The following is a 24187-nucleotide window of genomic DNA, read 5'->3' on the forward strand; positions in this document are numbered from 1 at the left end:
TCGGTGGGAGCCTCCCTTACCAGCTCAGGGTGGACACATAGCCCTCTGAGTTTAGAATCCTGAGCCGAATGGCTGCAAGGTCGAGAAGCCATGGGACACACCTTTGCATGTGCGTGTAGGCTCTCCAGGCGTTCTTAGCGCGGCCAAAGCTTGAAAACACCACAGGGATCCAAACAGGGCACGGTGCTAAATAGGTAAGTGCCGTCTGATAGAATTCGTGCAAAGCCCACAAATGAAACGGTAACTTCTGGACCACACAGCCCCTCTGCTGGGGTTGAGGCAGAGGAGCCGGCAGGTGATAGCCCCCGAGTCGGGAAACGTCTTGAAGGTCAATGTGAGTGACGATGGACAGGACGCAGGTCGGGAGGGTGTGGCCTCCTCCAAGTTCAGGGGTCACAGGGCCAACATGTCCCTCTGGGGCTCTCTGATCATGGATATAGACCTCTAGACAGCAACTGTGGAAGGGCATGTCCAGGGCGTGGGTTGCAGGGGCGTAGGGTACAGACACAGTCTACCACGGTCCTCCAATGCATGGGGACTCTGTGGCCAATGCACATACATGTGTGAGGGACCGTCCACCCTGGCAGGGGCCGGGGCAGCCCCAGAGTACTAGCTTCCTCTCCCTGCCCCCCTTTTATGGCACAATATAAATGCCACCTATTCTGGGGCGCCTGGGTGGCTCAGTTGGTTGAGTGTGAGACTTCAGCTCAGGTCATGATTTCGCGGTTCGTGGGTTCAAGCCCCGCGTCGCGCTCTGTGCTGACAGCTCAGAGCCTGGAGCCTGTTTCAGATTCTGTGTCTCCCTCTCTCTCTTCCCCTCTCCCACTCATGCTCTGTCTCTGTCTCTGTCTCTGTCTCTGTCTCTCTCAAAAATAAACATTAAAAAAATTTTTTAAATAAAATAAAATAAATGCCAGCTAATCTGGATGGTGGGTGGGTTCATTCAGTGTCTTAGAATGATTCTGGGCACACAGGCAGTGCCATGTAAGTATAAGCTCTTGTCTTTTAGTGTTTTTTTAATGGTTATTTATTTTTGAGAGAGAGAGAAAAAGAGAGTGTGTGTGTGTGTGTGTGTGTGTGTGTGTGAGCTGGGGAGGGGCAGCGAGAGAGGGAGAGAGGGAATCCCAAGCAGGCTCCGTGCTGGCAGCACAGAGCCCGATGTGGGGCTCGATCTCACGAACCACGAAATCATGACCTGAGCCGAAATCAAGCGTCGGACACTTAACTGACTGAGCCACAGAGGTGCCCCTAGGCTCTTTTTATTTTCCCGAGGTTTGCAATATTTTGTCACCTGGAAAACGCCTACACCTGTGGCTGAGTTATTCCAACAGAGGCAACACGCCTGTTTGCCAGTTCCTCTCCTGAACCCCCGTCGTGCTGGCCTGGCTCCCGCTTGCACTAGGCCGCCCTGACCCTCACCCCACCTCTAATCCTCTTGGGATGATTTTGGCCAAAGCTCTTCCTGTCTCTTGAACCCGGAAAGCTGCCTGATAGCCCAGCCATAGGCACTTCCTGGACTGCCGAGCGTCTGGGACACGCTGCAGAAGCCTGACAGATTTATGCTCTGCTTCTACAGCAGTGGGTTTGGAGAGTTACACTGGGTGGGGCAGGGCACCGGTGAAAGGGAGATGCAAATGAATCGTCTTAAAGAGCTTACCCAGGGAACAGCCAGCCGGCCCTGCAGTGAACAATGAGGATGGCTGGGGGGAATTACCCGCTCAGCTGTCATCCCTAAGCAGAGAAGTGTCAGAGGGGACCGGAGAGCCCAGGAAGCACGTAAGGAAAAAGCAATCTGGGGCCCCCACCACCCAGGGAGGTGTGCTGGAGAGGGACATCCACACCAACTTCCTGCCTGCCTTGCAGAGGCTGGAGAGCTCATTCCCTGCAGCGAGGGCTTGGGATGTCCTTCCCTGGGCTTTTCAGGGCCCTCGCATAGTCATGGGTCAATGTGCCCCGCTGCCCGCCCCGCTTCCCCAGCCCAGGCCCTTCCCTGCTCTTATGCCTCATCTCCTGTGTCTGGGAGGAGGGTCTGGCTTTTCCTCCAGCAGCATCTGGGGGCCCAGCGCCAGCCTCTTGACCCCCACCTTCGTGACTGTGGCAGAGGCTGATCCGGGCCAGTTCTGCAGTGCTGCTCTGGGCTGGTTCCTGAGGGCCTGGACCTCCAGACTTTCTGGTGATGTCGGCAGGCTCCTGACCCCCTGTATTACAACTCTTTCTGCTTAATACAGCCGCGTGTTATGGACTGGATGTTTGTGTCCCCCACAATTCATATGTTGAAACCCTAACCCCAATATGATGGGATTTGGAGGTAAACAGGCTTAGATGAAGCCATGTGGGTGGAGCCCCCATGGGATTAGAGTCCTTACGAGAAGAGAAAGCGAGACCGACGACCCCGCTCCTCTCTCAGGCACGTGAGGGCACAGCAAGAAGCGGCTACGTGCCAGCCAGAAAGAGAACTCTCCGGAAACTGAACTCACCGACCCCCCTCACCTTGGACTCCCTAGCCTCCAGAACTGTGAGAAATAAATGTGTGTTGCTTACACCCCCAGCTTGTGGTGGTTTGTCATATCAGCCTGAGCTGTCTAGTACACTGAGTGATTTTGTTTTTGCCATGTTCCCCAACCTTTATGCTTTGCACATGGGTGGCCCTCCACTCTCATCGAGGCTTCCTGCACTTGCCGTGCTTTGCAAATGTTGTTCCCCCTGCCTGGGCTGCCCTTCCTTCCGCCCATCTGCCAGATGGACTCTTACTCAGCCTCTGTGGCAAAGCTGACATGCCATCCCTCTTCTGCTGTCCCCCCCCCCCCGTCTCTTTCTTGTGTCCATGATGCACAGAGTTGACAGCTTCCTCCCAGGCCCCCAGCACGTGGACCAGCATTTGCCAGGGCAACAGTTCACAAATGCCGATGGAGTGCCCGCCAGGGTCCTCGCCCCCCGAGGAGTGCGGCACAGACCAGGAATGCCCACACGTTACCAGCTGGTCTGGCTCTTTCTGAGCTGTGTGGCCTGGGGCAACTCCTGAATTTCTCTGTGTCCCGTCCGAAAAGTGAGGCTGTCGGGACTGTTTACGCCCGTAAATGTCCTATCAGGGTCCCCAGCATGGGTCAAGTGCCATGCAGGTGATGGTGACCACTGTCAGTGGTCAGACAGACAACTGACAGACAGAGTGGGGAAAACTCTGCCCCAGCCCTGAGAGCCATGAAGGGAACAGTCTGTCTACGGTGGTCAGGGAGGACTTCCCTGAGGAGGCGACGCTTGAGTGGAGGAGATCTGGACACCTCTGAGCATCTGCCATCGCAGACACAGAGCTTCTTAGGCGGTGACACCCCTGGGGGACGGGCCAGACAGTCAACCCAGCAGAAGGTGGGCTGTGCCAGGCATGCAGTGGCGCTCAGACGGAGGGAGCCTCCTGGCAGGGGCTTCCGAGATCCCTTGCAGGCCAGTCCCTGCGTCCCTCTCCCTCAAGGCTGGAGCTGGTGCTCGGTAGGCATGGGCAGATGGAAGAGGCCTGAGGGACTTTGAGGGGGGTGCTCCCCAGAGTGGAAGCCCCACCCCCTGCATCACCACTGAAGCCAGAGAAAGACAAATGAGACACCAGACAATGTTTGTCGCACGAGTCGGTGTCTCAATCTGCCAAATTCTCATCTTGCTGTGATTAAAAACCAGCTAGAGCATCATAAACTTGCTCTGGCTTCGCGCTGCAGCACCTGAACATCAGTCACTGGGTGGCAGGCAGCTGGGCCCCACAGGGCTCTCTGGGGGAGGGAACGCCCTCTTATCAAGCTCCTGACTGTTCACCCGGAGCGGTGGGGTGCCGCCCAAGGTCAGCCTCCACAACAGGGTCTCCCACTGCCAGCCCCACTCACGGTGAGAAAACCGAGGCTCAGAGACGGCGAGTAGCCAGCTTTGGTCACACAGCTTGGAGGAGGCGATGGAGGCAGACACGTATCCCGGTGGGCTGCCCCTTTGCCTGGGTCTGGGGGTGAGGCAAGAAGGCAGGGGCTAGTAGCGACAGGACAAACACTGAAGCTGGTTGCTGGGGTGGGTGGGTTCAATTCAGTTGAGCCGGTGTCACATCGAAGGGGCAGTAGTTAAATGCACAGACCCTAGAGCCAACCTCACTGCCTTGTGACACTGACCACCTCGGTGACCTCTGTGGGCTTTGACGTGTGCATCTGTAAAGTGAATGTAATGCTTCCCTACCTCGGAGGGTGTGGGAAGATTACAGAAATACCAGCAGGCGCAGCACCCAGAGGAGAGCGCGGTGCAGAACGAGGATCCTTCAAACGTTGCCTTTTGGTGCTGTTTACGGAGCTGGACGCTGTCCTCGGCCTGGGGGCTGTGGCAGCGAGGGCACGAGACGTCAACACTCTGGGAGTTTTAGGGTCTCCTGCAGGATGGGGGGGGGTGGCTGCTGGCAGCAAGGGGGCTCCCTGGGGAGCCGGCCACGCTGCCGATGTGGCGAGGGCTGGTCAAATAAAAGGAAAGCAAGCTGGACGTGAACCTCCGTGGGGGACTGGCAAAGATACGCTGTGGGACACCCTAAGCTGCAGGTCACAGGATGACATGTGGAAAAGTTCTGGGAGTACAAAGGCAGTTGCAAAACATTCCGCACGCAGTGTAATTCTATTTCTGAGAGAGGAAGATGTATGCAGAGCGCCACCAGCTTTGTGCTCGTGTGTACCTGACGATGCACAAAACAGTTCTGCCAGGATACACCTCAAACAGAGTCAGCAGGCGCCCGTTGGGCTGGGAACACTGGCCAAAGGCACGTCAGCCCCATTACAGCTTTAATTGGTCATCTAGAGGATGACTTCCTGTGTTGTTTTTTGAACCTGAACGCTGCGGATGAAGTTACTGAGTTAGTGTCGTTTTTCCTAGGTGAGGTTCCCCAGGACGGCAGCCCTGTGCTCAGGTGTTGGGGGGGAGGCTGTCACAGCATCTACAGCCTGCTGGTTGGCAAAAGGTGTAGACTGGTGTGTATTCCCAGGGAAGGATGCAGTGGCCACTCACAGGAGATGCTGACAGTTGGGGAACCCAGGCAAAGTTCTATAGGAGGACTTATCATGTTGTTGTCCCAGTTTTTCTATGGGTTTGACATTTTGAAAATAAAAAATTTCAGACCGTGTGACCCGGAAGAGATGGTGGAGGGCCAAAGAGGAGGGCCAAGCACCGGGGAGATTTGGAGAGAAGGTGGTATTTCAGCTAGTGGGGTAAGGGGGCAGGGTGGGGTGTGGGTGAGCCCTGAGGGTGCTGGGCAGGTGGGCTGAAGGCGCTGGACAGCTCGGGTGAGGCCTTTGAAGGCCAGGAGGTTTGGATTTCTTTCTATTGTTTAAAGGGAGCCAGAAGAGATGATCTTTGAGCTGGGGTGTGCCATGGCTGAGTGGGCAATGAAATGCTCAGACCGTCCGGTTGCTGCCTATGTGGGCCTGGCCTGGCTTAGCCTGTTCCCTTCCCCCATCCCCGCTGCACCCCCTCTCCTGTTCCTGTGGCCAAGTCCTCTCCCTCCTTGCTCCAGGACATTCTACCTGTCCGGGTGCTCGGCGGGGCCCTATTTCAGGATGGGAGTCTTGCAAGAAATGGGGTTGAGTCACAGTGTCGCTCAGGGGTCTGGACCCCCAAGATGTCCCCGGGGGGGTGTCCCCATTCCCTCTGTGACCGCAGATAAATCTCTGAACATATTTCCTCATCTGTAAAGCAGGACGGTAATGCATTGTCTCGCCAGCAGAGGCGCTGGGGAGTGGAACACTCCAGCACCTGGACTGGAGGCTGTCAGAACACATTGGCCCCTGTGACTGCATCTGTGGCCCCAACAAGTGGCCGGGGCCAGGCGCCTGGAGTGGGCACTGCCCATGGACCATGGCCTGCTGTAGGCCTTTGCCTCAGTGCTATTCACGGTACTGTTAACCAGTAAAACGCCCTTGTCTGGTTGGTAAGTTGCCTTGAGCCCCTCCCACTGCCTGGCTGCCTGCCTGGAACTGCTCCCCACTTTCCCCAAATTCAGCAACTAAAAGGTTAACATCTGGTGCAGCAGGGAGCCTCCAGGATGCTGTGAAATAGTTCAACTATGCATCTCAGTTTCTCCTCTAGCCAAATCAATAGGGAAGGAGAAGTCCTGAGGCGTGAAGGAGGGGCCACCAGGGAAAAAACGAAGGGCCCCTAGGGAATGAATGAGAGGTCCTGTAGTACTTTAACGTCTTTGCCACTATGTGTCTGGAAGTGTACCAAGGCAGAGGCCATTGAAAATCCTCCCGGTCAACAGAAGGCAACAAACCCACACCACTGGCAGAGCACCTACTAGGTGGTGGAGCACCTACTAGGTGGTGAACCTTGCACTGCCTGCCAGGGGAAAATGGAAGAAGCCATCCAGGGAGCTCACGTCCCAGAGCCATGCAGGCAGAGGAGACTGGACCATATTGCCAGACGGTAATATTGCCTTTGGCAGCCTAATGTTCTTTCTTTTCTTTCTTTCTTTCTTTTTTTTTAAAGTCTATTTATTTATTTTGAGAGAAAGAGACAGAGAGAGACACAGAGAGAGAGAGAGAGAGAGACAGCATGAGTAGGGGAGGGGCAGAGAAAATCCCAAGCTGGTTCTGCACAGAGCCAATGCTGGGTCTGAACCCACGAAACTAAGAGCTCACGACCTGAGCCAAAATCAAGAGTCAGATGCTTAACCGACTGAGCCACCCAGCTGCCCCCAGAGCCTGACTTTCTCTGTCACAGCTACTCTGACTCTGTTTTCTCTCCAAAGCAGCTGTAGACAATACATAAGTGAACGGTATGGCCATGTTCCAATAAAACTTTACAAACACAGCATAGAACAGAGATCCCAGAAATAAACCCTCACATACATGGTCAAATGGTCTGAGACAAGGGGGCCAAGACCACTGCAGGGTGAAAGGTCAGTGTTCAACGAATGGGGTCATGGAAACTGGATTCCACATGCAGAAGAATAAAGTCAGATCCAAACGTCACACCATATAAAAAATTAATTCAAACAGATCAAAGACCTAAACATTAGAACTGAAACTATAAAAATCTTAGAAACATACAGAAAGCTTTATGACACTTTATGACACCAGGGTGTGGCAATTATTATTTTTTTGGATATAATACTAAAGCAGTCAGAGACAAAACATACACAGGACCCAAGGGAAAAAAACAGCTACGCCAGAATTCATCAAAAGTACAAACTTTTGTATATAAGGGGACGCGTCGACGGAGCGAGAAGAAAACCCACGGAATGAGAGGTAATATTGGTAAATCATGAATTTGGTAAGGGATTGAGATCCAGAATAAAGAGCTGTTAAAACTCAACAAGAAAAAAACAACAACAACCCAATGAAAAAAACGTATGAAGGGCTTGAACGGATACACATGACCGGAATGCACACGAAAAGATGCTCAACTTAGGCAAATGCAAACCAAAACCACAATGAGATACCACGTCGCACCCAAGCGATGGCGGTTACCAAAACCCAGAACAGCACTGGGCAAGATGTGGGGGAAATGCGTGCACTGCTGGTGGAACGTAACCTGGTGCAGCAGCTGTGGGAAACAGTAGGGCGGTTCCTCAAAAAACTTACTGTAGAATTATCATTACAATCCAGCAATTCCACTTGCGGGCAGGTACCCGGAAGAATGGAAAGCAGCGTCTCAAAGAGACATCTCTACACCACGCTCAGAGCACCGTGATTCACAGTGGCTGAAAGGCAGAAACGAGCCAAGTGTCCAACGATGGATGAATGGAGAGAACAAAACGTGACCGAGCCATACGATAGAGTGTCACGCAGCCCTAAAAAAGAAGGAAGTTCCAACACATGCTGCGACGTGGATGAACGTTGAGGACATTATGCGAAGTGAAATGAACCCATCACAAAAGGACAAACACTGCATGGCTTCACTCGTATGAGGTCCCTAGAGTCATCAAACTCAGAGACGGAAAGCAGAATGGTGGCTGCAGGCGCCGGGGTGGCGGGGGGCGGCCCGGGAGAAGCCTGGGGAGATGTGTTTAATGTGGACAGGGTTTCAGTTTGGGGAGATGGAAAAGTTCCGGAGGTGGATGGTGGGGACGGTTACTTATGCCTCTCCACCTCACACCAATGGTTAAAATGGCGAATATTATGTTATGTAGATTTTAAAAAGGAAATGGAAAATAAAAAGCACCTCCCCACGTGAGCACATTGTTTGGTCCCTCCAACCCCATCCTTCGAAAGGGACCCAGAGAACTGGACCCTCACACAGTGCACGTGGGGCAGTCTGGCTTCCGACGGGCACAGGATGAGGGCGGTGGTAGGGATACTGATCACGCTGGACGACGATGAGGCTGACTATGGGGTGCCAGGATTAAGGGTGGGTTGGGGGCGCCTGGGTGGCTCAGTCTGTTTGCGTCCGACTTCGGCTCAGGTCACGATCTTGCGGTGTGTGGGTTCGAGCCCCGTGTCGGGCTCTGTGCTGACGGCTGGGAGCCTGGAGCCTGCTTTGGATTCCGTGTCTCCCCCTCTCTCTCTGCCCCTCCCCACTCACTCTCTGTCTCTCAAAAACTGAATAAACATTAATAAAAAAAAAAAAGAGTGGGTTGGAACCCTGATTTTCCAACGTGGCGTGGGCTTTGCTTTTCCCAGCACAGCACAGCACAGCACAGCATTTCTGTTGGCCTCTCTGTCAGCACAGAAGGCCATCACACCCCACCTTGTGAGCTAAGGACCATTTCCTGGGTTCTCTGTGGGCCCACCTGGGAACCGGTCAATGACTCGGGTAGGGGCAAAGGGCAGACCCCTTCCTGCTCCCCACTTTCCTAGGAAGGCTTTCAGAACTCTTTTTGGCCACGGGGGCATGCTCTTTGGAAGGCACTCCTTTGGCACAGGGACAGTGTGAGGACGTAACGCACAAGGGCCTGCCGCTGACACGCCAGCTCAGGGAGAAGGGTGTGCCTGGGGCTGACTGGGCAGTCTCCAGCGGTAGTGACCTTCAGGCCCCAAGGGACAGGGTGAGGACTCTCTGTCCCTCTTCCTCCCTCCCTCCAGACCTCACTGGATCCTTAGGATCACTCTGAGAGGTGGTGACCGTCGCTGTGTCTCATTTACAGATGAGCAACCTGACCCTTGGTGGGAGCAGGCATTCTCAGCCCCAGCCTCTCTGACTTCAACTTGTGTTCCTCATGCCTGGCCTCTCCTTTCAGGATGAGACAGAGCGCACGCAGGGCGAGGGAGCAAGGGAGGGTCCCAACTCCAGATCCCAGCTCCGTGGCTCTTAATCTGTGTGCCCTTGGGCAGGCATGGGACCTCTCTGGTCTCCTTGAACTCCTCGTCCCCAAGGCCTCCACGTGGCACACATTCAATTAATGTTAATTCTTCCTCTTCCCTTCCCAAAGGAGGAGCTGCTCGTAGTCTAGAGGGAGGAGGCAAACATTTAACTAAGAAGAATTTAGAACACAATCTGAGACGGGGCTGCATAGAGCAATGAGCAGAGGGATCTCGGAGCACCAGGGAAAAAGACAGTGCCAGCGGAGGAGTCTCTCGGGCAATAAAGCAGGACGCATGAGAACTGCCGGGCCCCTGCCTGCACTCAGCTGCCCCCGAGGGCACAGCCCAGGCTTGCTTCAAAGTGGTGGCACCAGGCAGGGTGAGATCGGCCGCCTCTGCGGGGCCTCCTGGCCGACCTCGGCCATGAGTTAAGTGCTAGCTCTCCCTTCTCCCAGAACTTACCCTGCCCTGTTAGGGATTAAGTGCGGCTCCAGGGAAACCCAGACAGACTAAGTGAGACTTAAACAGATGGAAGCAGAAAGCGGTGCTGTTGAAATCTCGCTCACCTCGTGCCTGCTTTGCCCCCAGCACTCTGCAACCCCAGACCGCAACTTTCCTGTAGTCCTGGGTCCCAGAGGAGGACAGCATCACCACCATCATCATCAGCCATGATTAGAGCAGCAGCTGTCCCTTCTGCGCCCATCCCAGACACTCTGCACCAGAGGCCAGCAGGCCACGGCCCCCAGGCCACATCTGGCCCACCGGCTGTTTTCCTAAGGTCTCACTGGAGTGCAGCCACACACCCACCGTTGACATGTCGTCAGTGGCTGGGGCATCTGCAGAATTGAGTGGTGACGACAGACTGTATGGCCCACAGAGCCTAAAATATTTCCTGTCTGGCCCTTGACAGAAAACATTTGTTGATTCTGTTCTATATCTGTCTCATGTACTCCTCACAGCCTCCCGGGAAGCCAATGTTACTACTCTCATTTGACACAGGAGGGCCCTAAGGCTTGGAGAGGGGAGGCCGGCCCCATCGGGACAGGGCTTCATCCTGTTCCCAGCATACACGGCAGGGCCAGGCAGAGAACAGCTGCTTGGTGACTATTTACTGAAAGGATAGACAGACATATGGACGCATGACACGACTTGAATGAACCACCCTACTCTGCACGGACCCTCCTGGCCCCTGTAGGGATAAGGTGCTCGCTGCCCCAGGGACCAAGGCCCTACGCAGAGCTGTGCACCCGTAAGCTGACGTGCTCTGAGATGCCACCTGTCAAGGTCCTGGGCAGCCAGGGCACAACAGGGCCAAGGCCAGTCCTGAGTGGACAAGCAGGGGTGGCCAGGGAGGCACAAACCGGCTGTTTTTGTCTCTGGAGGATGATAGGCTTGGGGCCTGCTTTGGGGCGGTGCCATCTACAAAGAGCAAAAGGGAAAGAACGGGGCTAAGAGTCCCTGGCCCACAGGAAGTAGGTGCTCCCCTCCGCGGAATCAGCGGAGCGTCGCAGGGGCTGGGCACTGGGCCAGGCTGCGGAATTCCTGGCTCTGACAATGGAGGGAAGAGACCAGGGGCTGCCGGGTGAGCTGGGCGTTGTGCAGCCCTCCAGAACTTACCCCGGGCTCAGGGCACTGCTAAGGCAGCAGGAGACTGAAATGGGCCCTCCATCCAAACTAAAGACCACATCCCTCAAGGCTGGGTGGAAATAATCCAGGTCTGCCAGAGGCAGGCAAGAGCTCCTAGCACCTGCCCTGGGTCAGGCCTGCCTGCAGGATGTCCGCTTTCCAGCGAGGGGGATGACAGTAAACCAAATCTGGCACACGGTGACGTGCACTGTGGATAGAAATACCCTCTCAGGGGAAGGGGTTAATGTTGCAAGTACAAACAGGCTGGTCAGGGAAGGCCCCCAGGAGATGAAACCATGTAAAGACTTGATGGTGAGGGAGCCACGCAGGTGTCCGGGGGGAAGAGTGAGCCAGGCAGAAGGCATTGCCAGTGCAAAGGCCCTGGGGCAGGAGTGTGCCTGGAACCCAGCCAGTGACCGCAGGAAGAGATGAGGGCAGAAGGATGATGGGGCAGATGATCAGGACCATGAGGGTTATGGGGAGGACGCTGTTTCTCACTGTGCGTGAGGAGGGAGCCCATGGTAGGGGGCTGAGGGGCTGGCACTGACCTAGCTTTTATCGGGATCCCTCTGGCTGTCCAGTGGAGAATGGACTGAGTGTGAGAAGGAAGGAAGGAAGGAAGGAAACAATGAATGAATGCATAGAGGGGCTGGGGAGGGGAACCAGGAGCTGAACAGAGCTGCACACTCAGGAGACACACAGGGGTAAGGCAGCATGTGGGTCGCAGACTGCTAACTGTGCCCTGCAGGATAACCAGTGCTCTCAAAGCTGGAGCTCAGCACAGACTCCCAGGAAGAGTATTTCCACTAGGTCCCCACCAGCGGCTTCACTTTGCTGCCCAGGACCCTGGAGCTCAGAGAGTGGTGGACCTTGCCGAGGTCACGTGGCCTCATTGCTGGATAGGTTAGGAGGCGAATCCACATCCTCCTCACCACGACACCAGGCTCTGGGCCCTCCAGGGGGCAGCAGCATCCCAACTCCTCGGATCCACCAGGAGCTCCTTCACTCCTTCAGCGTCAGTCTAATGAAGGAGGAGGGCTTGGAGAACGTGCAGGCTGGTGACCCTTTCCCACGGAGAGGAACGTCTTCATGCGCGCGCCCAGTATGAGGTGTGCTGGGTCTCCTGCATGCCCCATGGGACAGGGCTCGAATTTACCGCTCTCTTTATTTTAATAAAGACCATTCAGGGCCCTGAAAGTTAATCTCCCAGGAAGACAATTACATGTCAAATAATACACCCACTGAGCAAATGATTAAGAAAAACCCAGCCAAGAAGGTTTTGCACAGGCTAAGTCTGAGATATGTGAGCTCAACATGGAAGGCCTCGGAAGGTTATTACCAGGTGGAAACGAACACAGGCGCACGGGTGAGGCAAGGGAGTCTATTTCTAACGTTTGCCCCCACCCCCCACCCCCGCAACTCGTTTCAAACCCGAAAACAGCGTCTGTTGGGAAAGTCAGTCTTCTCTGTCCCCTAGTAAAAGCAGACAAGCCCTGAGCTGAGGGGTCGCAAAGGGACACGGCTTGTGGGTGTGGTCGGCCCCACGCAAGTCAGGCTGGCCTGAGTCAGTGGCCAGCATACAACCACGAGGGTTCACATCTAAATGTGGCCTGTGACTTCTGAAATGTTGGGGGCCAGTGTCCCTATCGGCGATGATTGGCGGCAATGGAGAAGCCAGCTGAGTCCTTAGATGGGCCCAAGTCTCCCCACCAGCCAGCCTTTCTCCGTTATGTGGTAATGTGACCCCAGCAGCTCTGAGTTTGCACTCCGGATCCAGCCTTCAGGTGTGGACAGTGAGGCCCAGAGACGTCAAGCAAGTTGCTAGGAGTATAGTGCGTGACGGAACATGGAACCCAGGCCCAGTTCTGCGCCCCCCAGTACCCTACTCTGCCCTGGGCCCGTAGCAGGTCTGCCGCTTGGCCTGGAGTCAGGCTGATCAATCTGGGTTATCATGGGACTTGCTATATGTAGAACAAAGGCTGACCAACTACGGGTCTTGAGCCAAATGTGGCTTGCTGCCTGCTTTTGTAAGTCAAGTTTTGCTGGAACACAGGCATGCTCACTTCTGTCTGTATCGGGGTGTGGCAGCTTTTGGACGAGAGCAGCCCAAGAGATGCTGCCCACTCAGGCCAATCCAGCTGCTTAGTGTGGGTTCCCTCCAATCCTCAGTCTGGCAACCCTTTTGTGCCCTGAGGAGGCTCACATTAGGGTGCATGGCCCCTTTGCAAGGCTGTGAGGGTGAGCAGCCTGTGGGGGCAGGGGGAGGGTGGTGATAGCGGAACGTCAGGACCCCATTTATAGATCAGGTCATCCTGGTTGCTTTAGTAAGCTGTGACTGCTGGGGGAGGGCAGCTTCTCAGGGGTCTTGATGAGCTCACCAAACTGCGCCCCTAAAGCGGGGGAGTCTAGGACTCCAGAGTGTTAACCATTGGAAGTTGTGCTCAACTCCTGAACCTCAGTTTCTCTGCCTATAAGGGGGGCTCATATTCAATGATTCCTGAGGCCCTGCTCTGCCAGAATAGTCTATGGATCTCAATAAAGACCCACAGGACTCTGACAGGTGGTGAGCAGTGGCTCCTCTGTAAAGTGGGGCTATTAGTGGCACCTCCCATCCTCCCTCCCCTCACAGCCACAGTGGATTGCAATTGTGCAAACCGGAGATGCCCAGACTGTGAAGAGGTAGACAGGGCTCACACACAGAACTCAAGAAAGGGCACCGGTAGGACTGCCATTGGTGGCATAACTGGCAAATGTCATGGGCAGTGACCCCACCCCTGACTCATGAGCAGAGGAGCTCTCAGGTGCACCTCCCATGGGAGCTCCTGGCTCCCCTAGGCTTCTCTGGCTCAGTCATGAGCCCTGCTTCCTTCTGGTGGCCCCTGGTTTATTACATCTGTTTTCCATCCTTTTACTTTTAACATATTTTCATCTTTATATTTAAGGTATTTCTTGTAGGTAGTACATAGTTCTTGCTTTTTAAAAACATCTAATCTGGGGTGCCTGGGTGGCTTGGTCAATTAAGCGCCGGACTTCAGCTCAAGTCATGATCTCACAGTTTGTGGGTTCCAGCCCTGTGTTGGGCTCTGTGCTGACAGCTCAGAGCCTGGAGCCTGCTTTGGATTCTGTGTCTCCCTCTTTCTACCCCTCCCCTGCTTGCTTTCTCTCTCTCTCTCTCAAAAAGAAACATTAAGAAAAAAACCCCCACCATATCTGACAATCACTGCCTTTTAATTAGTGTATTTAGGCCACTTACATTTAATATGAATACTGAAATGATTAGACATATCTGTTTGTTTTCTTTCTATCTCATTGGTTCCTTGTTCTATTTTTCTTCTTTTCCTAGCCCTTTTTTAAAACTATTTGAATATTTTTTGTGACTGCATTAGAGTTTAATCTTTACAAGTTAAAAAAAAATCTTGCATGTTTATACACAACCTGTTGAACATATGGCATGCAGTTATAATAACTATTTTAATGGCCTTTTCTGCTAATTCTAGCATCAGTGTTTATTTTGGGCCAGTTTGATGAATTTTTCTTCTCCTATGGGTCATATTTTCTTGCCTGTTTCCATGCCATAAAACTTTTCACTGGACGTCAGACTTTGTGAATTTCGCCCTGCTGGATATTTTTGTATTCCTCTAAACCACCTTGAGCTTTGTTCTGGGACATGGTAAGTTATGTGGAAATAACTTGATCCTTTAGTGTCTTGTTTTTAAGGTTGTCAAATTCAGCAGTGCTTGGCTTAGGGCTAATCCTTTCCTACTACTGGGGCAAGTCTGTTCAGAATACTTTAGCCAATGTCCCAGGCATCATGAGGTTTTCTAGTCTGGCTGGTAAGAGCAGACACTTGCTACCTCCGACTTCTTTTGGATAGTTAATTTCCCAGTCTCTCTCGCACATGTCCTAGCCAGCACTCCACTGAATACCCAAGGGAGAAACTCTGCAGATGTCCTGAGTACTCGCTTCATGCCGTGCAGTCCTCTTTGATACTTGTGGTGAGCTCTAGCTGCTTTGGTCTTTCCAGACACTCAGCTCCACCTCTTTAACTCAGGGAGGACTCCAGGCTCTGTCCTCCCCTCCCTTACTACACACACACACACACACACACACACACACACACACCACCTGCCAAGTTGGGTCATGACCTCTTCCCAAGGAAGATGCTCAGAGCACCACTGAGATCACTTCCCTCCTCTCAGGGATCACTGTCCATTGTTGCCTGATGTTCATTCAGTGTCTTCAAAACCTGTTTCATGTGGTTTGTCCATTTTTGGGCTGTTTCAGCTGTCCCATTCTGTTGGAAGCCTGGTTTTGCACATCAAATGGGTTGTGTTTCTCCAGCAAATTTCAAGGAACGCCAGGGGATCCTGGAACTGGATCCCACATTACAAGCAGATGCTCCCTTCACACCTGAATCTCCTCCCCATGACCCCAGAAAGTGTGGGTCACCCCTCTGCTTTCTGATTACAAAAACGGGGAGGGGGTTGGAGCTCTTTCTAGAGATGAGAAAATGACACGTGTTTCTCTTGATGTCAACATTGCCGTGGCCAATGAACTTGCAGTGCAGGGGTAACACTCGGAGTGTCTAACCAGATGGGCCCTTTAGCACCTGTTGTGGCCAGAGGGCTGTGGCAATGGAGGAAAGGCTGGGAGAGCCGTCCTAGCTGGCCAGCAGCCTTGCAACGGCCTCCCACTCTGTCCAGGCTGTTGCAAGCACCGATTCAGAACATGTACCCAGATGATGGAGCTGGAATTTGCGGGAAGCTAACTTCCTGTCAGTGTGCAATGTCTCAGGCAGCGATGAGCCCCCATCCCTGGGAAGGTGCCAGCAGGAGCTGATCCTCCAGCAGGGACGTAACAGGAATGCTGAACTACACGGTGCCCTCTGCCTCTTCCATGTGGTACAGCTCTCACGACCACGTGCCGGGAGTGAGAATCCCACTTCATGGACTCACAGACCCTTCTCCCTTCTGGAGTGCATTTCCACAGAAATGCCGTGCACAGACCTGCGGCACCTCCCTGCATCGTCCCCGTGGTCCTGGGTGGCTACCATCCACGCCAGGCCTGGCACACGCTGCCTCGCTGCGGGGACTGGGCCACGGCTCACTCAGTCCGTGACATAACTGGCCGCTTCTGAGAAGGCGCTGTACCGAGTCACAAGGGTTAGCAAACTAGTTCAAGGTAATTTATGACCCTGGGATGCTCGGGTTTCTAAATACAACAGACCACTACAAACTGCAAAAGCTTCAAGCTCTCTCCCCACGGGAGACGGCCCGGCCCAGCCCGGGGCAATGGTGCTGACGCCAGGTGGGCAGGACGAGCTGGCACACTCGCAGGCCAGGCTGGCTTAACTCACTATGAGCCCCAGGGAGGCACTCTTGGAGGCCTCGTGAAGACCGCTCCCCCCACCCCCCGCCCCGCCGCTGCCATTCTTCCCTCCCTTGTCTCTGGTATGCATGAGAAGGTGATGAAGGTTTTTCTCCTGCGCTGGGATGGCACCGAAACCACAGTGCATTCGGGGTTGCTACCTCCTAGTTGGCTTCTCTTTTTTAATGTTAATAATATTGATTTTGGGTACAGTGGATCTCAGGCAAGGGAAACTCCAGTAAACGAAAGCTGACTATAGCCAAACGTGGCTGATGTTTCTTTTTCCCTCGGGGTTGGCAGGTCCTGCCTGCCTTTCCATCTGCCCAGTGCTGGCCTTGAACACCCGGAGTGGCTTCTCTGCACGCTCTCCTGTGGGCTGCCTTCCTGCCTTGGTGCCTGCGCCCAGAGCTTGAGACCCATTTCTGTCTGCAAGAGGACTGTGGTCTCTGCCCTTGCTCCGCTGAGCTCTGGCTGCCGCCTGCATCCAGCATGCGTTCCCAGCACCCCCCGTCCCGGCTCCAGGCCGAGCTCATCTGGGGCCTGCTACCAGGTACAGTGACCCTCCCCTTCCCTTGCAGACATCAACTGTGAGTCAGCCCTGAACCCAGGTCCCCAGTATACCCATACCTTGCCAGCCTCATCCTCAGTGCACACTCCCAGCTAGGAGTAGGGATTCGGGGTGAGTGAGACACAGCCCCGTCCTCAGGCCTTGGCCTTTCTGACTCAGGAGGCTGACACACACGTGCGCCAATGAGGGACACAAGTACACTGTCTTCTGTGACGGGGGCAGGGCGGTGAGCCTGGGAGAGCCCAGAAGAAGCCTGGAGGGCTTCCTGGAAGAGGTGGTGCCAAAGGTGTGCGATGTTCCATATGATCTCCGCAGTCCTTGGGTGTAAGCATCCCAGAGAAAGACACCTCCATGGGGACTGTTGAGTCTATGGCTACTGGCTAGGTGGCATTTGGTGACAAAGGAACAAATGGTCCGAGCTTCTTCTGCCTAGTCCTGGATTGTTGGGGGTCTGGTTTCTTCAGGGCGACAGAGACACAGCCATGGCTGACTGTTCTGGGGCCCTGGCTCCTGCCTTGCTCCTCTCTCCAGAACACGGGACACTGCGGTTGACCCCTAAACAGCTCTGTTCCTCCACCCCCCTGTCTCCGTACCCTTTGCACTATGATGGGGCAGCTCTTCCCATCAGGGGTGGGGGCTAGATCCCCCCGCTTTGAATCTGCGCTGGCTCCGTGACTTGCTCTGGCCGATAGAATGTGGTGGAAATTATGCCGTGCCATTTTCAGGCGTAGGCCACAAAGACCCTCGTGGCCTTGCGTGCCCACCCTCTCGGGACCCTGACACCACCAGGTGCAGAAGCCCAGACGGCCTCCTGGAAGAATGGGACACGTGTAGCCTACTCACCACCGCCCCTAGTCGCCCCGGCCAACAGCCAGCCGGCAATCAGCCGACCCCTGCCATTGACCACACATGCTTGAGTGAGCCCGGAAGACCTGCCCGAGCAGCTAGCTGCCCAGCTAAGTCAACAGTTGGTGCAAGCCGCTACATTTCGGGGTGGTTATTCCGCAGCAGAACCTAACTGATCCCGGCATCCCAGCATTCTGGGCAGGATGCACAGGCTGCAGGATCTATAGGCAGAGGCCTGGCTGCAGACAGATGGACTGGTGGCCTCGGGACCGTCACCTGGCCCTCATGTTTGCTGTCACCTGGGTTCCGCTCTACAGCTAGGATCTACAGTCAGCACAGTTACGACCAAGGTCTAGTTGGCCCGGGAGCGGCTGCGCCTAAGCCATCTGGCCTCCTCTGCGGTTTCCTGGACCTACCCAGGGCCTTCCAGCCGCTTTCCGTGACACTCCAGGTGAAAGCCAAATGCCTCACCATCCCACACGATGCTCCCTACTCCCACCCTGCTCCCAGCTTTGCGCCTCTCACTGCACTCCAGACACACCTGCCTGCAACCCATAAGACCCAACCTGACCTCCGGGCCTTTGCATGTGCAGCTCTCCTGACTAGCATGCTCTTCCCGGATACCCGCACGGCTCCCCCCCATTTCTTTCAGGCTCTGACCCAGTAGGTTTGTTAAACAAACCGGAGATCACAGATCTTTCTTACAAATGGCCTGCATCACTCCCTGCACACTCCTCCCGCTTTATTTCTTTTCAGAGCAATTAGCATGACTGGGTGCAAAAGTGTCCACATTGTGAGACATCCAGTGGGAGCCAGCGAAGGTTAGGAAGGGAGGGTGGGATGCTGAGAAAGACGTCGGCATTGGGACTTCATAGCATAAAGCCACTGGCTGGGAGCCGATGTGTCCTGAAGCAGCCTGGCACCCCCCACTGCCAGACAAACCAGCAGAGACACCGTTGGCAGTGCTTCAGCCACATGTAGGAGCCGGTATCGCACTCGGCAGCACAAGCCCAGATTTATGGCCATGGCATAACTGCTTACAAGTGTCATGCAGGTGACACATGTTTGTCAAAAACACCTCGTCTTGAGGTGGCCACAGAGAGCAGTTCCTGGAACACAAAGGCCTTTGCAAAGCAAGGCGTCCCTGGGGCTCCTGCCTTCTGAAACCCCTTAATCGAGGGCCCAGCATTTAGGGCCCTTCTCAGAGTTTCTAGAGCCTACAAAAGAGAGAAGTCTCTAACTGGAGCTGGGACTCCCCGGCCGCAAACAGGAGCAACACCGGCTGGCTGGCTCAGCCTCGGAAGCTGGGGAGAGCACCCTCCAGGGCCAAGGAGGCCCAGGGCAGGCCCAGACCCAGCATGGATCCAGGGTTCAGGGACAAAGCTCTTCTGCACTCCGTGAGGGGCCCCATGGCAGACCCATCCCCGGGTCTTGGACCAGTCACCAGGAGGGAGAGCTAGGGCCTGGTCGGGGTCCAAAGGGACCATGCAGTCTCGTGGTACAAACTCAACCCTCCTCTGTGCTCCTGTTTCCTCATCCTCACAAAAACATCCATGGATGGGGCGCCTGGGTGACTCCGTCGATTAAGCGTCTGACTCTTGCTGTCAGCCCAGGTCACGATCTCACAGTCAGGGGACCGAGCCCCACATCGGGCTCTGCACCGACAGCATGGAGCCTGCTTAGGATTTTCTCTGTCTCTGCCCCTTCCCCACTCTCTCTCTCTCTCCTTCTCAAAAAATGATAAAGAAAGAAACATAGAAAAAAATCCATACATGGCTACACAGGGCCTCCTGGGGCACCTGCACGTACCAGGGATCGCAATGGTAGAAAGAGGGAGAGGGGAGAACACGCGGACAGCAGGCATGAATGACTGCAGGTGTGCTACAAATGATCAGAGATCTGAAGAGCTCAGTACTTAGGAGTTTTAAAAAGGCTTCTTGACATGTGACTGGAGAAAGGCGGCCCAGTTAGTAAACGGTGCTGGGACATCAGAAACCATTCCAGACACATTAAAAATCTATATTTGAAAGAGAGAAGTTGAAGAGGGGGATATTGTGGGGGAATATCTTTGCAAACTTGGCGTTGGGAACAATTTCTTTACCAAGGTGTTAAAAGCTCAGTAAGCATTAAAAAAAAACGATAGGTTTGACTGCAGTAAAATGTAAATTTCCTTTCACCAAATGACGGGTGAAAAGACAAGTCACTAAAAGCAGAAGGCCTCTGGCATATGTACAACTAGGAAAGGATCAGTATCCAGAATACATAAAGAAGTCCTACAAATCCACAGGAAGAAGAGAGGCAATGAGCAAAAAGACCACAGCAGGCATGTCGTAGAGGAGGAAACGGAGTGCACAGATGAACACGGGAAAAGCTGCCCGATGTCACGAGGATGCAGGGAAGTGCAAGGTAAGGTCCCCGTGAGAGATTTCACATCCATCAGGCTCACAGCGAGGAAGACATGTGACATCTGACAGCACCGAGGGTCTGAGAGGATGGAGATCAGCTGGCACCCGCGGTTGATGAGTGTGAAACCTGGTCTGGCCACACTGAAAACCGCTTTGGCCTTTTCTTGTTAGGTTGACCAGTCCCATGCCTTAGCACCCTGCAAATCCACTCCCAGGAGTCACACAAGGCACACCCAAGAAGAGTTCGTCGCAGCACTGTTAGCAAGAGGAGGGGGAGAGAGGAAATGACCCAGATACTCCCTGACAGAGCAATGCAAAAAGAAATTGTAGCACAGTCACACAATTTCTTTTCACACTGGTGACAGCAAACTCCAGCTACACAGCAGCACAGCTCAAGCTCAGAGAGAGGGAAATGTTGAGTACAAAAATGCAAATTTTTGAGATCTACGTACAGAGAGCAAGTTTTTAGAGCTTGAGAACGAAGAAGCAATCTAATGTTTAGGCTTATTCAGTCGGCCTGTGAGCAAGAGAATGGCAAACAAACAAACACCAAATTGCAGAGAGGGGTGACCTGCAGCCCGGAGAAGATGGAAGTGACTGGGAATGTTCTAGTTCTGGAGTTGAGCTGCGGGCCCACGGATGTTCATTGTCCCACCATCCTTCATAATGCACGAAACACACGAAGTATTAAAACAGAACAGAGGCAAAGGGGAAAAACAAGAAGAGAAACATGGTGTGGGTCCAGACACATCCAGTATGATTTCCTTGTCACACACATAGTTGACTGTTTTCACGTGGTGTCACGGGGGGTTCCAAGAGTTCCGTCGAGAGGCCAGAGCGGGAAGTGAAAGGACAGGCAATTGGACGAGGGCATTCTTCCCTCTGGGCCTCAGTTTCTCCGTATGCAAAATGAGGGGGTGTACCAGGAGTGCCAAATGGTTGGCGTGCATAACCCAAGCCTCCCCTTCCTCACCCGCTGCGGACACTACTCATGGATTGCAGCACTGTTTCACATGGAGCACAGACACACAGCGTTGGGCTCCGCAGCTGGGCCCTGCAGGCTGCCGGGGATGCCAGTCTGAGAGGGCACACTAAGTGATACCTACGTGCTGATCTGGAGAGACCCAGATCCCTCCAGCTGTGGCCTGGAAGGTTCTGAAGCCTCACCAGCAGGCACTAGCTAGTCTGAGAGGCAGGGGCCCTAGGGAGGAGCCGACTGGCTTTGGAACTGACCCTAGCCGGACCCTGGCAGCGTGCAGCCTCAGCGTCTACACTGCCCACGCCTGTGGCCTCCGGTCCGCCGCGGGAGGGCCCCTAGCCCCCCCATCATCTGACCAGAGCCCGTGCTCCCATCCGTCGGGTGGGCAGGCTCATGTCTACGCTCTGCGGGTGAGCTCTGCTGGACCTGAAAACGGCAAGACAGGCGGAGGGCCAGGAGGAGCTCAGCTTCACCCTCTAGCCCAGAGAGCCGTGGAAGCGGCCCCGTTGTGCCAGACTCAACCAGCTCTCCGAGTCAGGACGATGGCATTCCTTTCACCACCGCCTAGGCCTGCCTGGGCCTGCAGGCCTTTGCTCCTCTGCTCCCCTCCCTACCTGCCCCCCCCGCCCCCGCCTGTCCCCTCTTCCTCCCCTTATGGTCCCAGCTCACAAGACTCCTCCTTGGTTGTGCTATTCCATCTACCTCCCACCCCCCACCCCCCCAGTGAGCGCGGACATCCCTTCCTCTAGGCAACCACCACACAGAGGTCAGCTTTCCTGAGGAGAGCTTGTGTGCTGGGTCTGGTCCAGTTTCTGTGGGTGTCTGTCCCCTCCAGTATGGGGAGCCCAGCAGGGTCCACCTCACACCCGCATGAAGATAATACCATCAAACAGCCACAATTCCTTGGAATCAATGGGCTTCTCTGAGAAATGTCCACCTACTGCCTCAGCCGCACAGCCAGTGAGGTTGGCAGTCGGGGAATGGTACCTCCCTCCCTATTCCAACAGCGAGAAACTCCAGGGCCACAGAGGGGGGTGACTTTTCCAGCATCACTGCCCACCCTCCAACCTTCTGGGAGGCTGAGAAGCTTTTCTGTCATGTCCCATCAGGGCCCTCAAACCCCAGGAAACACCTCACTTCCCCAGAGCAGGGGCCTGCTGAGTGACCACAGCCCCTAATCATGGAGCATCTGCTTTCATCCTGGTCCCTGCGGATTCTTTTAACAACAAGATCACGCGGAGAGACATCATACCCAGGGACGTGATGCTTCGGCGATTCGTCTCTCTTTCATTTTGTTCACCTGACACACGTTTTAAATGACTACTGGGCTGTGTACACAGGAAGCCTTGATTCACTAGAAAGAACCGTGGCGGGTTTTCTTAGAAGAAGACAAAGTCAGGAATTTACGGCATCCACACATGTCCATTGAGCAGAGTGGAGACAAAGATGTCTCTCCCGCTGCTGTGTCCGGGAACACAGCTGCCCACACACGCCCACCACACCCTCGGATCAGAGCCTGCCACTGATATCCACGGTGTGAAAGGGCTTGGAACCCACTGTCATCGTTATCACCATCCCTCCACACCAAGAAGCCAACACCATGAGCTAGCAAAGGCACTCCAACAGGAACACTCACTTGTGTTCCCAGGAATACACACAGACGCCAGATATTTACTTCTGGTTCCAACTTCTCCTGGGTTCATCCTCTTTCAAGTCCTGGAAACTCTGGGCACCACTTCTTGCCCTACAATCCCTCCGTCAGATCCCCCCATCGCCCACTCTCCCAGGAAGCTCCCCCCACCTGGACACCTCCAAATCCTCCTCAAAGCCGTCTCTGACTCCCCCTCTTCCTGGCCTTCTCGCTGGCCTCTTTACACTAATTTCCTGCTAGAACGATCATAATGGGTTCAAATGCTGCCGCTTGCACACCTATCTCCCCCGTCACGGGGCAGGTTGTGGGAGCAGGGCGCAGGGCTGATGTACCCCCTTACCTCCAGCCCCTCAGCATGGGCCCGGGCACATGGGTGGGGGGTGGAGTAGGGCCTCAAAGAAGCATGATCTAAATCCCTGGGCTCTGTTTTCCTCCAACTTAGAGTGTAGTGAAAGAGCTCTAATGACAAAGAAGGTAAATTCTAGGCATTCTGAACAGAGACCAGGCCATCCTTTCCTGAGTACTTCACAGCGAAGCCAAGACCTCATTGGTGAGTAACTGTCAACTGCCCAACAGTGGGAGTGAAGAACTTTCCCAGGAGAGAGAGAGTCAAAGACAAATGCTGTAAGGAAGGAGGGAGCAACCTGTGTAAGGACCGAAAGGCCAGTGGTGCCTCAGCAAAGCAATGGGGCGATGGGCAAGAGTTCATGGATTATGCGTATCGGTTAGGTTAGGATGGGTTACGCTGCGTAACACACAATCCTCTAAATCTCTGTGGCCTACAATAAAGTTTCTTTATGTCTCAGACTACATGCACATGTGGCTCTCCTTCGTCTCCTCTCCCCTCTGGACTCAGGTTGACAGAGCAGTCTGTCTCTATCTGGAATATTGCCATTGTCGTGGAAAAAGGAAAAGAAAAGTGGTAAATTACTCACCCTGGTTCTTCACGTGTGTGCTCACATCTGTTTTCACTGTTCAGCAGCCCCTCTGCCATGCCTGAGGACAACATGGGTCGTGCTGTATAATCCTCCAACCGAGCAGGGCACTTCGATACAGGGCACCGAATGTGGGGGAGTGGTAATCCAGTTCCACACCGTGCTTATGAGTTTGACGTCTTTCCTAGGATCAGTGAAATCTGTAGGGAGAGCTGGGACATCCACCGGCTGAGGTCTGGTCCCCAGTGGGTGCACAGGAAAGAGAGGGTGATATCCAGAGAGTTTCCACCCAGCTCATTCCTTCCCCACCAGGTGGGCAGTCCCTGGAAGGGGACCCGGGGCTCCCACTGCCCACACGCCATTGTGACCCACCCCCCGGGCTCCCGCTGCCCACACGCCATTGTGACCCACCCCTGGGTCCCCCGCTGCCCACACACCACTATGACAAATAATGACAAATCTACTTCATCTCAACCCCCGCAACATATATGCTGGCAATCATCCTCCACGCTTTTGGCCTGCCCAGATCCATCTAAAGGGTCTCATGGCTGAGGTTTCATTAAAC

The 24187-nt window shown here is 54.3% G+C and overlaps 2 long non-coding RNA genes across 2 annotated transcripts in view; both read right to left on the reverse strand.

The window, feature by feature from the left end:
- Window positions 1-24187, reverse strand: part of LOC123383787 — an 84205-nt gene that overhangs the window by 16586 nt on the left and 43432 nt on the right. The gene's annotated exons all lie outside the window — the stretch shown is intronic.
- The window catches only part of LOC123383788, a 36478-nt gene continuing 13517 nt past the window's right edge, over window positions 1227-24187 (reverse strand). Inside the window, exons 2-3 of the long non-coding RNA XR_006593997.1 lie at window positions 23623-23683; window positions 1227-4339 (exon numbers count right to left, since the gene is read on the reverse strand). This is a non-coding gene — a long non-coding RNA (uncharacterized LOC123383788). The remainder of the gene's footprint in view (window positions 4340-23622; window positions 23684-24187) is intronic.

The sequence above is a fragment of the Felis catus genome, chromosome A2 (genome assembly GCF_018350175.1).
Source record: "Felis catus isolate Fca126 chromosome A2, F.catus_Fca126_mat1.0, whole genome shotgun sequence".
NCBI classification, from domain to species: Eukaryota; Metazoa; Chordata; class Mammalia; order Carnivora; family Felidae; genus Felis; species Felis catus.